The following is a 15,242-nucleotide window of genomic DNA, read 5'->3' on the forward strand; positions in this document are numbered from 1 at the left end:
TGGAAGCAAAAATCATCAATTGGTGGATTTCACCGGGCTTTCTTCGGTGTTCAAGTAAGTTAGGTTTACTTTTCTTCTAGATTAGGCTTAATTGTAGTATATTAATAGTATTGTGCTAGATATGGGTGCAAAACTAGGTCTCAAAGGTAAAATTAATATAATTTTTAATATTCATCCTATTAAGGAACCATAATCTTTATTACCTTATGGTTATCTTATTTATTGTATTAGCTAGTAATATCTTATCCCCTCTTGTTGTGTTCTTTTATCTGAGGTAGTGGTATGGGCCATGTACACATTACCTTGCCTAGGTCCCACTATGAAGGAATATACTAGTATGTTGTTGTTGTATTAACGAACCATAATTTAGGCAAAATTGACTTCGATACTCATGCTTTTGGAAAAAATTTCTATCTTAGGAGTAAATTTAATTTATTAAATATCTAGTAATGAGATAGATACCATAGCTTACTTCGGATAAAATTTATCCTAGAGTGGATTTTGGGGATTAGAAGTGGGTCCCTCTATCCCATCTTAGGCCAAGACTATCTTTAGTTCCTTCTAGACTTTATAGATGTGATTATATCTCTTAAATATATATATATATACATATATATATATATATATATTATAGTTTGAAGAGGTTAGATACATGATACTGATATTATATTGGTGCTTGGGAGTTGATACTAGTTTCGATTTGAGTCTGACAATTTATGACCTTGAGTTTTGGTTTAAGTCTAGCAATTGATTATATGATTGATTCAAGTCCGACAATAGATTATATGAGTTTTGGTTATGTTCTGGTGTTTATAATATGGATAGATTAACGGTTATGGATTGATATGTGGTTAATTAGTATAATTATGGTTATTTCTTCTCTTTGATTTCACCCTCTAGGCTTATGGAGGCCCGCATTGTGTTATTTACTTTTTTGTACTTACTAGCTTATGGGGGCTAGTTAGTTATAGTTATGCATTTTTTACATTATTATTTTAGATTATTCATTTATTTATAACATAGGGAGCATTATTTCATGTTTTCCCTTTTACCTTGACTTAACTTATTTATCTCGCATTTTATTATATTTATATTATGATTTAGCTCAGTCGGTCGATGATGCTTATTGAGTACAGTGGCTTTGGAACTCATACTACACTTCTGTACCTTTTGGTCGAGATTCGAGTACTAGTTGCCACTATTGATGCAACGATTGTGATGACTAGATTTCAATGACAAGATGAGCTCTCGGAGCTGGAGTTGACTTTTTTCCCTTATTTTATTTTTGCTTAGTCTTTCCATTTCTAGATTGATGTATAACTGACTATTACAGTACTAATATTCTTTTTGTTAGTGACACTTATACCGATACTACTAGGTCATGGATGGTATTATTATCTTATTTATCTACTATACTATTAGTATTATGTGATTTATTGTTGTAAGCTTTTATTTACATATTCCTGGCATTTATGCCATTTTTTGTCAAATTAGCCCATTGTTTATAACTTCAGTCTATGGTTTAGCTTACCTACTGGTGGGATAAAGTAGGTTCCATCATGACTCAAAAATTGAGTCGTGATAAATTAGCATCAGAGTGCTAGGTTCACCAGTATTGTTGGTACAAGTGCAAGTGTCTAGTAGTTCCCCGTGGATCAAAACAATGACATTGGTTTCTTATCTTTGGGAGGATATATGACATTATTGGGAGATCTTCACTTCATTCACTCATTTAGTTCTAAGAGTAAAATTTGGTTTCTAAAAGATTCCTTTGGTTTTACTTTTTTGCAGATGGTTAAGATGCGTGCTACCACTACACGAGAAGAGGACCCTGAGTCCACGACTGGGATCCTATCACAGTTTTTAGATGACCCAAAGGTAAAGGATAACCAAGAGATGTATGCCCAAACAAAGACTAGGGTAGTGAGCCTTTACCAGGACCTATTCTTATACTTGTGCTAGAGATTCATCCACCCTAGCTAGTTGTGGTCCAGGGACCAGCCCAGGCTCCATCAAATCTATTTCTTCTTCACTACTCCAAGATGGATTAATTTAAATCATTGGATTAGTTGGTGGTACACCGTCTAATGATGCACAATCTATATACCAAAGTGGTATTGAGGTAGGGGCATAGCTTGTAGTTGTGTCTCCTCGAGTTGAGGCCCTTCCAGTAATAATGTTCGCTCAGTCAATGGGTGTACAACCTGCTATGTCTATTGAGGAGTAGAAGATGTTGGGTAGATTTTTAGGATTAACTCCTCCTAGATTCTTTGGCGCACCGGGCGAGGATGCTTATGATTTCTCGGGTTGCTTGCGAGGATAGGCTCTATAATTTGGGCCTAGTTGAGACTCATGGTGTATATTACACTACTTTCCAATTGCATTTGGTAGATTGACATTAGTGGAGAGGTTATCTTGATTCCAGGCTAGCTGGATTGCCTCTTATGACATGGACTAAGTTCTCTGAGGTCTTCTTAGAAAAGTATGTGCCTTATAGTCTTAGAGATCACATGAGGCATTAGTTATCTATGTTGGAGAAGGGCTCCATGTCTGTTATAGAGTATGAGACTTGCTCTTATGATTTAGCTAGGTATGTTGTATCTATCTTATTGGACCAAGTATGAGTGGGTTTGATGATTTATTTAGGAACTGAGACTCCCTCTCTATATGGATATACAGAGTTTGATTATGATGGGTAGATCACTTTTTGAGGTATCTAATCATGCCTATATTATGGAGGAGATAAATCGAGAGGTCGAACGGGGAAGTGATAAGAGACCATAATATTAGGGTAGTTTCAATGAGAGTTATAGTGGCTCATGGTTCAGAAGTAATGGTTCTTAGGGTATTTACCCTCTGCGTCAGCCTCTTTAGTATCGGGGTTAGTTTAGTAGGATGGTTCATGTCGCACTTTAGATTATCAATAAAGGTTAGTCTAGTTATAGTAATCGTCCTATCCAGAGTAGTGGTCATCCAACAAAGGGGTTCATCTTCCTGGTATTCTAGTCATAGTGGTTCTTCTGGGTCAGCCGAATCTTTTGGTTTAGTATAGCACTAGGGGAGTTTTATGGTTATGGGGCCTTTTTCCATTTTCAAGAGAGTATCCTAGTTGTGGGGCAGTTGTTCTAGTATCTTGGAGTGTTCAGCTGATTAGGGCAATACCACCCCTAGCTAGATGTGGTTGCATGGTCGTTGGGGTGGTCTTTAGGGTGCTCATGGTGGTCCTCAGGCAAGTAGGATAGTGTCATGATCCAAACCAAGGCCTGGCCGTGATGGGTATCTCAAGTCCACCATGGACCGGAGACCACCCCCTTAACCCAACATCAAGAGCACAATAATAATGATAGTAACAAAAACAATGTGGAAACCAACTAAATAGAAATAAAAAGATGAATGGATAACTCAATGAACTAAGATTCAAAACAATAACCAACCAACCCACTCTTGTCTATAATAGCCTCTAAAACTAGAATACCAAATTGGTTGGGACATGCCCCCGACCTAACGCTAATACCATTCACAGCTACTCAATGAAGGTTCTAATCCACCTAACACTGCACAGGGGTAAAAGAAGTTTGTTCGAACCCTACATTATAAATCAATGTAGCATCCTAGGACGTTAAGTGGGATAAGCACTGGTATGTAACTCAGAATAGGGACAAAATAATGTCATGTCCTAAACAAACCAAACCACATGCACGCATTGTATATACATATATATAAGATGTCGGGATAGGGAACAAGATTTAAGCATGGGATTTAAAACCATTAACCTGAACTGTGTAGTTCTAACCATCCTAAGGGAACCCACGTGCTATATTGGTTTAACTCTCCCAACTGAAAGGGCCCTTGTGCATGTTAGCCACATGAATCAGAGAAATTTGAGGAATGGACAAAGCCACCATGGCTCCAACCATTCCAAATATATATATATATATAGATATATAATGTGTGAAATATGCACACTATCATAAAGACCCCCATGCCGTCAAATATGGCTTCCAGTATCAGTCCTTCTAGGACCTCCACCTTCCACGATGAGCTACACAACTACCTTTAAACCTAAATTAAAATTATTTACACATATTATTCCAATGATTAACCTAGGATTCATATATTAATCCATTAATCACTTGGTATCGTCATACCAATACTCTTGCAAGCTAAATCCCACATGCCAAATCAATTCACACAACCACATTGCCTCTCCACATTCCATTATAATCCAATCCATGTCCATCAAGGCCATCCAAATTAATTGAAATAGCCATGTATCTATTAATTCAACACATTGAGTTCAAAGATAAACCAAACAATTATCCATAGTTTAAATAAAATTCATAAAGTGGGTTGGGGTTCATGCAATTCCAAGCCAAAATTCATCCAATTTGGGAAAAACCATGTTTCCTATTCCAAACATTTAATGAAAGTACCAATTCAGTCTAAAAACACCAATTTAAAGCATGAATAATCAATTCAAATCATGGGATAAGTAATTAAATCAATAGCGACCAAAACCCATCAACCTAATTTCAAAACCCACAATTTAAATTACATGCAAATCCATCAAATAAATGCCATAGTGGTTTTGTAATGTTCCTCACCAATGATCCAAATGTAAAACTAAAGTTTAGGAAAGATATACATGCCTGAAACAAACAAGAATTCAAAGCCAATTCTGAGTTTAGAGCCCGAATGATAAATACATCATGAAACCCTTAAATATTCTAGGATTTTGTGTTTGAAAGTAAAATAGGGGGATTTGATCTTTGAAAATTGATGGTAATGGGACTGTTTTATGATTAAATGTCATACAATGAATAAAAAGACCAAAATCCCCTCAACCTAAGTGAATAAGAACAAACTGCATAAAATTTTCACCTTGGAGTGGCATGCTAATATCGATGAGGTTATCCTTCAGGCCACACTAATATCGCAGAGGGTAACCTCCATGACATAGTAATATCGTAGACCCTTACTTCCTCGAGGTCCTAAAATAACCCTAAACCCCTTTTGAAAATTCCAAAACTTTCCCAAATTATCCTTTTTACATCCCTAAACACAATTTAAGTCAAAAATCAATATTACAAACATAGAAGATAAAAAATAAATTAATCAAAATTTTAAGGGTCTTATAAATAGATGATTGGTTAGGATCCCAACTAGGCGGCGACGTGGTCATTTGTATGCCATATATGCTGGGCCTGAGGTAAAGTCTTCAGATATTGTTATTACATCTATGATTTTAGTGTACCATCACCTGAATTTTTCTTTATATTATTTGGAATCTAGTATTCTTATATATCTACTTATTATGCCCACGATTTGTGTTATCTAAAGATTTTTATCTTTATGTTATGTGTATGTACTATCGTGGGTGATTTTTTAGTATTGGATTGTGTTTATAGATCATGCGTTGTGACAATTTGAGAGTTTGGTACTCAGACTGATCTTATTTTGTTAGGCATGGAGGATTTTGATGTGATTCTGGGCATAGAGGATTTAAATATAATTCCGAACAGGGACTATTTATCCCCGTATAGTGTGGACATGTATTGTTTTGCCAAGACCATTATATTAGCCATGCTCAGCATAACCCTAATTATGTGGCAAGGATCTATTAGCCATGTGCAAATTGGGATTATTTCTTATTTTCATACTAGGAGACGTATTTTGAGGTTTTGCGAGTCTTATCTTTCTTATATTCATGATGTCAGTATGGAAGTCCCTCACTTGACTCTGTTCCTATAGTCCATAATTTTTCTAATGGTTTCCTTACTGATCTACCTAGTCTTTCTCTTATGCATGATATTAAGGTTTTTACTGATCTTGAGCCAAGCACTCGACCTATTTTTATGGCACCTGATCATATGGCTCCTGTAGAGCATAAGGAGCTAAATTCTTAACTTCAAGATCTTTTGGGTAAGGGTTTTATTAGATTGAGTGTGTCTTCTTGAGTTGCTCCTGTCACATTCATGAAGAAAAAGGATGGTTCCTTGCATATGTATATTTACTACAGGCAGCTTAATAAGGCAATAGTGAATAACAGGTATCCTATGCCTCACATTCATGATTTATTCGATCAAATTAAGTGAGTAGTGGTGTTCTCTATGATTTTGAATAGAGTCGTAATTACCATCAGTAGAGGATTTAGGTTGAGGACATACTAAAGACTACTTGTAGGACTCGTTATGGTCATTATAAGTTTCTGGTGATGTATTTTGGGTTGACCAATTCCCCAACAATATTTATAGGTTTGATGAACTGTGTGTGCAGGTCATATTTGGATTCCTTCGTGACTGTGTTCATCGGTGACATCCTTGTTTATTCTACGAGTAGAGAAGAACATATATAACATTTAAGGATTGTTCTCCAGACTTTAAGAAATTACAAACATTTTGCCAAATTTTTAAAGTGTGAGTTCTGGTCAAGTTGGTGACATTCCTAGGACATGTGGTGTCTAAGGATGGGATTATAGTAGACCCAGCAAAGATTGATCCTATTTATGATTGGTCCAGGACTATATCTCCGTTTGAGATTTATAGCTTATTTGTTTGGTTGGTTATGATAGGAGGTTCATTGAGGGTTTTGCTACTGTTACGGCACTTATAACTAGATTGACTTACAAGACGGTTCCTTTCAAGTGTTCCGAAGAGTGTGAGTCGAGCTTTTAGAAGATCAAGAGATTTCTCACTTAAACTTCTCTATTCTCTATCTAATACCATTCGGGTAATACAAATATAGTAGCGGATGCCTTTGACTGAAAGGCAACGAGTATGGGTAGCTTGGCTTCTATATCAATTTCTTAGAGGTCATTAGCATGGGACATACCATCCTTAGCCAACTTTATAGTGCAACTTGATATTTTTGAACCCTAGAGGATTCTTTCTAGTATTGAGGCGAGTTCTACCTTATTTGATCTGATTCAGAGTCATCAGTTTGAGCATATTAGACTTGACATCATCCATGATCAGGTGTTGAGTGGTGAGTCTGGGAGGGCTAACATAGATTCTAAGGGTGTTTTAAGATATGGTTGTATTTATGTTCTGAGAGTTGGTGATTTGATTTAGTCAATATTGCTAGAGGCTAATAACTCCAGATACTACATTCACCCTGGTAGAGCTAAGATGTATAGGAATTTAAGGCAGAATATTGGTAGAGTGGAATGAAGAGAGATATGGAAAACCTTGTAGCTCATTGCCTATGTTTTTAGTAGGTGAAGGCCGAGCATTAGAGACCTGGTGGCTTGATTCAGATATGGCCCATTCCTAAGTAAAAGTGGGAGTGGGTCACCATGGATTTTGTTAGTGGTTTTACTTGCACCTCCTGTGGTTCCAATGGTATTTGGGTTACTATGGATCAGTTGACCAAATAGACATATTTCATTCATATTTAGATGTCCTTCAATGCCTAGAGGTTATCTCGTATCTATGTTCAAGAGGTAGTTCGTTTGCAAGGTATGCCTATATCTATTATTTCATATTGAGGTTCAGTGTTTACTTCTAGCTTACAAAGAGCTTTTTAGAAGAAGTTGGTAACTCAGGTGTATCTTGACATATCTTTTCACCCTCAGACCAATGAATAGTCAGATCGAACCATTCAGGTTCTTGTGGATATGCTCCAAGATTGTGTAATGGATTTTTGAGGTCAGTGGGAGCAGCACTTAGCTTTGCCGAAGTTCGCATATAATAATAGCTACCATTTAAGTATTGAGATGGAACTATTTGAGGCATTATATGGTAAGTGTTTTCATTCTCAATTGGATCGTTTAAGATCTCCAAAATTATACCCTATGGTACTGACTTGATTCAAACTCGTTGGATAGAGTCAAGGAGATTGAAACACTCTGAGTTTTGACCCTTAGAAAATTTCTTGAGTTGAGTTCTCTGATCATCATACGACTCATGATTGTTGGTCGTAAGATGTGCATACGATTTTAGGGTCTTGATTGTATATTACTCAGTGTGTTTTTGGTAGTTTTCTGTCCAATATACGAAAGGGCATCATATGAGTCGTATGATCATGATACAAAGTAATAAGGTCCAAATCATATGTTAATTAGTGTGTTCTCGATCATATTTTGCCTAGGATACGACTTGAGTAGGTACTACTCATATGGTAGGGTACAACTCATGCTAAGGAGTCATAGGTTGGACAGAATTGGAATCCAACATTCTGGTTAGGGTACAAGTGGTGTGTACCACTCGTATGTTGTGTGTATGAGTTAGGGGCCAAGTCGAACCCTCCTACACATATATTTTAGATTTTAAGATGAGGGTATTTTTGATATTCCCCACCCCAAAAATCTTAAGACCCCACATCTTATAAAACTTTGTAGCCTCTCATAACACACTTGGAACGATCAAAACACTCTCAAAATAGTCTCTAAACTCTCTCTTGAAGATTAAGCTAGGGTTTCTACAAGGTGTTCATCTAGAGGCTCAAGAGTGAAGTTCTTTTCGTGAATATTCATGAATAAGGCATGTGACTCTTACTTCATTGTTAGTTCATGAAAATCATGTGTTTACAGTATTGATGATGGATCATTAAGGGTGATTTTGAAAACTGGAGGGTTTTTTTGCATGTTGTTGAGTATTATTTACTCTTGGTTTAAATTGTGAATATACATGTTTTAATGATGGTTTAGCACATGTGGGTGCTTGGTAATTGTGGTTTAACAATTAGGTCATGGTTAACCCTAAACTTGATGATTTTTACTTTGGTTTTGGTCTTGGTAAAGGTATGCCCTCAATGTGTTTGTGGAAATGTCTAAGAGAACAAAATAGCCATATTATGAATTGTGTTTTAAGCTAATGCTTGGTATAAGAATGCTAATGCAGGATGAATGGTTTGTAAAGGTCTTGGTGACCATAAATTGAATTGAATTATGATTTGAACTAAGGCATTGGCCTAATAATATAAATGGTTGGTAAATGGTTTCATGAAGGCCTTGTTGGTCATATGTTATTGAGTTGTAACCTTGGTGGTATAATGACACGACCTGAACTGGGGCCTTGTCGTAATGGACATCTCAAGTCCAACAAGGATGAGAGACCACCCCTGATACCAAATCCAACCAACCATTATAAACTCTAATTCGAATGAATTCACAACATATAACAAGATAGCAAAATTTAAGATATATCAACTCTGGGATAAGTGAACATACGAGACCAACCCAATCAACTCAATCCATCTAATGACCAACCAAACTGGAGAAATAACCCAATTTCGTATCATAATTATTCCATACCCAAGTCCACAGTTGTCCATACAAAGCCTCTAAACCAAACCAAGGAATATCTAGTCGGGACATGCCCCCAACCATAGCAAAAAACTATAGTCTATGAAATACCAAAAGTATGAAAAGAAACCCATAACATAAAGGATGACTTCCAAACAATGGAAACTCAACACTTCAATCCAATATTGGCTATCCCTAAATTCGATCAATGAGCAGGAAGAGCAGTATAGATGGTTCCTACATCACGTAAGGATACAATGACTGAAGAGTGGTTAGCGGGTGAATGCTAGCAAGCACTCATGATAAGGATAAAATAATGCCAACCTTTAAAACTAAGTAAACAACTATATGCATACACAACCATACACATATATATATATATATACAGAGAGCTAAAATCCATGCCAGGAAAGAAAATCGGGTTTAGCTTGCCTTTGAAACCATTAACCTAGGTATGTGTAGCTTAACCATCCTAGAACCACCCACGGGAAATTTCGGTCCACTGTTACCCCCTGAACGGGCCCCAATGCGTGTAGCCGCATGAACCAGAGATACCATAGGAGTAGGGGATTCTCGTGTACCCTTTGCTCTCCATGATACATATATACAAGTGTAACTTAGGATATTCCCATGTACCCTATATGTTTAGTCTATGATCACCTGACGAATCCTCATGTCGGCAAACATGAGTTTCTAGTGTCCTTTCATTGGACTCACACCTTCACGGTTAGTTATCACCACCCACCATTATTGCCTAATTAAAACCATTGTCGCACAACCAAACCACCAATTCCATTTATTATTAACCAAGGCTATAAGAAGTGGTATTGTCATACCAACTATTACTTTCAATCAATGTCCTTATCCAACCTTCTTAAGGAAGGGATTCACATATACTCGTAGATCCTATTATCATTAAGTTTACTTGGGGGATTCCCATGTACCCCATAAGTAGTTCATTATTATGTTTGCTCGGGGGATTCCCATATACTAAACCATGACCATGACCATGGCCACCAAGGCCGTACCATTTAACCATTTAAAACCATCCAAACCAATATAGGGTTCCATTACCACTTTATACCATGCAAAATTTTCAATAAAAGTTCAAAAATGTAACAAAAGCTTTCTCATATGCATTTTTTCAAACATGTTGAGGGAATATAGTTTCCAAAACTAAAACCAAGTACCAATTACCCATTCCCATGCAACCATATATTCAAACCACCATTATAACATAAAACAATAAGTAACAATATGGGAAAACCATAACCAAACCATTTATAACAAAAAAACCCAACATATAATTCAAAACCCAAAAACCATACCACAATTATGCCATGAAAACCATACATTAAATAATGACTTTAGTTGTACTAACAATGAGGGAGGAGTAACATACCTTATTTATAAAGATTCACTGAGATAACTTGACTCTTGAGGATCTAGATGGGAACTTTATAGAAACCCTAGCCCCAATCTTCAAGAGAAAGTTTAGAGAGGATTTTGAGAGATTTTTATATTTCCAAGCGAGTTATGAGAGGCCACAAAGTTTTATATAACATGGGGACTTAAGGGTTTGGGTGGGAAATTTTTGAGATACCCTCAGCATAAAAGTTGAAAACTTGACCGCGGGTGCATACGACCGCACCCCTGAACCATACCCTAGGGTATGAGTGGTACCCTTACCTCATACCTTAGAACTATCTTGGACCTCTATACTAACAACATAGGACCACAAAGGGCTAAAACGTATCCTAACATATGACTAGTACCCTTTGAACCGTACTTTGGTGTAACACCTCAAGTTTGTACTCTGGACGCTACACGGTGCTCATAATCCCAAAGGACCATAAGCGAACCTATGACTGGTACCTTTTATAATAACTGTGTAATAAATACTGTAAATATGCAAAAATAGGCAGAAACTTGCCATAAGGTTAAATACTATAAATATTACTGAATATCATATCATAAAATACCAAAACTGAACATCAATACTGAAAAACTAAACAACTGTCTGAAAATACTCTAGTCTGAAAAAGCTTCTAACTGTCTTAACTATGGAGTTGATGGGACAAGACCCAACTAACTCCATCTACTAAAATAAATATGAAGTAATGTAAATAATAAGCATGTCCTTGAACTATAAGGACTCACCACTACTCTGAATGCTAAGAATCTGAATGGCTAATGGTGCTCTGGAGCCCATGTATCTGAACCTATGATATAAGACATCATAGCACAAAAGAAACATGAGTCAGTACTTTGAATGTACTGGTGTGATCAGTGAGGGAGGTTGATATGTATGGGTTCATGTGCATGAACAATAATAACTGAATAACATAAGTATGACTGAGTAAGAGTACATACATGAGCACATAGACTATAACTAAGACCGTGTTAATACTGAGTACTAAATCAGAATATTGATAACTGATATATGGGTTTACGAATGTTGTATTACTGATTATTGAACTGACTGTATCTGATAGTTGTTTGTACTGTGGAACCATATTGAGTTATGTACTGAGCTGAGCAACCATGTATGATAGTCCTGAATCTGTAGAAATGAGCTGAGTTCTATTCTAAGACTGTGACTGGAATTGAGACTATAAGAGGTAATCATAACCGATATGCCCCTTCTCTAACTGAGTTGGGGTCCAGCCTATAACCCTAGTTGGAAGGGTGTTATTATCATGCAGTGGAAAAGGGCAAGCTATGAGTTAAACCTCTCTGACAGGAAGCTCTTTTGTCAACCCTCGCTGATAGGATAACTCAGATGAGAAGTATCAACCTTCAGAATGTCTGGCAAGAAGATACCTCAACCTACGCTAGCTACATAGTTTTGTAACGCAGGGATTGCTGCTAAGGGTCAAACCCTCTGCTGAAAAAATACCCCCATCCCTAGGTTAACTAGATGCTGAATCCTACTCCCAACTAAATAGACACTGAATTGATTTCTAGTTTGTAGTAGGTTGAACTGAACGATTACTGAGATTGTTGTTTAGCTGAACTAAACTAATTTCAATGAGTTCCATTGATTGATGGAATACTACTAAATTCTATTAGCTGACTGAGTTTATCGAGGTCTGAACAGGATACTGAATTAGACTGGACTAGTATGGATTCTATTGAGTTTTCCAGAGTTCTATAACTAACTAAGAGTACTACTAATCGTGTCGTAACTGATACTATTTGATGACTGACCATGGCTCTAGGTAATCAGCTAAATTGTCAGGTATAAGTACCCCAGGAATCGATAGCATAAATTTAGAGACATGGCATAACATGAAATATGTAAACTATGAACATGATCATCATTCATACGTTGGGGCATTTTGAAAAACACTTGCATGATATAACTTGCACATAAGCTAACTTGACATGATTTCATTCTCTTAATAGTTCACATGGACAATTTATCAAGCACTTGGTGAGCATAAAATATGACCATAGTATTGAACAACAAGTGAGCATCATAATTCATCTCTAATTTCACAAGTCAAGGGTTTATCATGGATTCAAATGAATCTACACATATAATGATCAATTTCACACGAGATACATATAATTATGAATTAGAAACTTAATCCAAATAGCAATCGTGGATATACTTTAACTCCAACCATGGAAATCATAAAATCAATTACTTGAAGTTCAAAAGAAATTCTTGGACTCCAAGGGAGGAAGGAACCCTTGGATGAACACTTCACATGCCTGTGTTGAAGAATTCCTGGAAGTTTATGGTTGAATCTTGAGTTTTTTATTTGAAATTTAAGCACCTAGGGTTTATTCTTGAGATAATTAGAGAATGAATGAGTATATTTGCTCTACAGGGAGTTTAATTTCGTATTTTGGGGGCTGAGGGTTGAGGGAAAAAGACCTAAATACCCCAAAGAATATGGTATTTTAAATGACAGAAAATTGGGTTACCGACGCGCAAGTCGACGCGATACATCAATGGCATTGATGCAATAGCCAATGAGTCACGCCATGTTTATGTTGATTCATTAGAATTGGATGCTGGTAGATGGGGAAAATATTAATCAATGTAATAGTCAATGCGGCGTGCCAAGATTGCATTGATCCACTGCTTTGGGATTCCAATGAAGCTTCAAACAAAGTCCAAAAAATCCAAAACTTGTTCGAAAACACCTACGGGCATTCCTGATCATGAATTAACCTAAAAATTAATATTTAATGGATATAGAGGTTGCAAAATGATATTTCAACATTCATAGGATAAAATGACACTAAGTTTGAGTACTTAGCAAAAACATTCTAAGTTTGGGACCCCTTAACAATCCTGAAGGACTGAATTAAACTTAGGATTTTGTGGGGTCTTACATTATCTCCCCTTTGGGAATATTCATACTTGAATGAGATTGCTGAGACTGAGAACACTAAGAGACTGACTTACTTACTGGACTTGAACATCTGGAGCATGACTATATGACTGATATTACTGGTAGTCTGAATTATCATACTGAACATGCATATTAGATGCATGGAGATAGCTGGATATGATTCATGAATGCATGAATGGGATTACTGAGACTAAATCTATATACTAAACATGCATATCTAATGCATGTATCCATGAATAAACTAGCTCATGAACATATAACTTAACATATAATGGGAATTGATACCACGTTTGTAACTGAAATCAGAACATGAAACTGATAAAGCTTAAGTGAACTATTTCCTTGTGCTGAGTCTGGATTTGCGGAGAATAGATGAGGATACTTCGTTCGCATGTCTACTTTCTGCTTCCCATGTAGCTCCCTCAACGGACTAATTCCGCCAAAGAACTTTGACTAGAGAAACATTTTGGTTCCTCAGTTTGTGATTCTGATAGTCAAGGATTTTGACTAGGATTTCTTTATGAGAGAGGTTGTTCTGAATTATATGCTCTCAATAGGGACTACAACTGATGGGTCACCTATGTATTTCTTTAGCAAGGAAACATGAAACACCAGATGTACTGAAGATAAATTCAAAGGTAACTTAAGCTCGTAAGCTACCTTTTCAAAATGGCTGAGAATTCAATAAGGACCAGCATATTGGGGACTAAGTTTTCTTTTCTTGCCACAATACTTCACTCCTTTCATAGGAGAGATCTTTAAGTACACATAGTCACTAATCTCAAACTCGATATCCTTTCTGTGCATATCTGCATATGATTTATTTCGTCTCTGAGCCATCTTAAGACTTTCCCTAATCAACTGGACCTTCTCTAAGGTATCAAACACTAAGTCAGGCCCTACTACTATGGCCTCACCCACTTCAAACCAACCAATGGGAGATCTACACCTCCTTCCCTATAGAGCCTCAAATAGAGACATCTGAATATTGGAGTGATAGCTATTGTTATATGCAAACTCAATCAAAGGCAAGTGGTCATCCCAACTACCTTTAAAGTCTATCACACATGCTCGCAGTGTATCTTCCAAGGTCTGAATGGTCCTTTTTACTTGACCATCTGTTTGAGGATGAAAGGCTATACTGAGATGAACTCAGGTACCAAGACCCTTTTGGAATGCTTTACAGAAATGAGAGGTGAACTGGGTACCTCTATCTGAGATAATAGACAATAGAACACCATGTAATTTGACCAAATCCCTGATATAAAGTTTGTTGTAATCCTCGGCTGAATAGGAGGTATGAAATGGAAGGAAATAAGCTGATTTGGTCATACTGTCTACAATGACCCAAACTGAATCATGATGATGATGAGTACGAGGCAAGCCCATCACAAAGTCCATGTTCACTTCTTCTCATTTCCAGGTAGAAATATTGAACTCCTGCATAGACCCACTAGGCTTCTGATGCTCAATCTTAACTTGCTGACCTATTGAGCACTTAGCCATAAACTTTGTAATGTCTCTTTTCATTCCACTCCACCAATAGATTTCTTGCAAATTACGATACATCTTTGTGGCCCCTGGATGAATAGAATAACGCGCACCATGCACTTCTGCAAGAATTCGCT

Source organism: Capsicum annuum, unplaced genomic scaffold (genome assembly GCF_002878395.1).
Source record: "Capsicum annuum cultivar UCD-10X-F1 unplaced genomic scaffold, UCD10Xv1.1 ctg3595, whole genome shotgun sequence".
In the NCBI taxonomy this organism is placed as follows: Eukaryota; Viridiplantae; Streptophyta; class Magnoliopsida; order Solanales; family Solanaceae; genus Capsicum; species Capsicum annuum.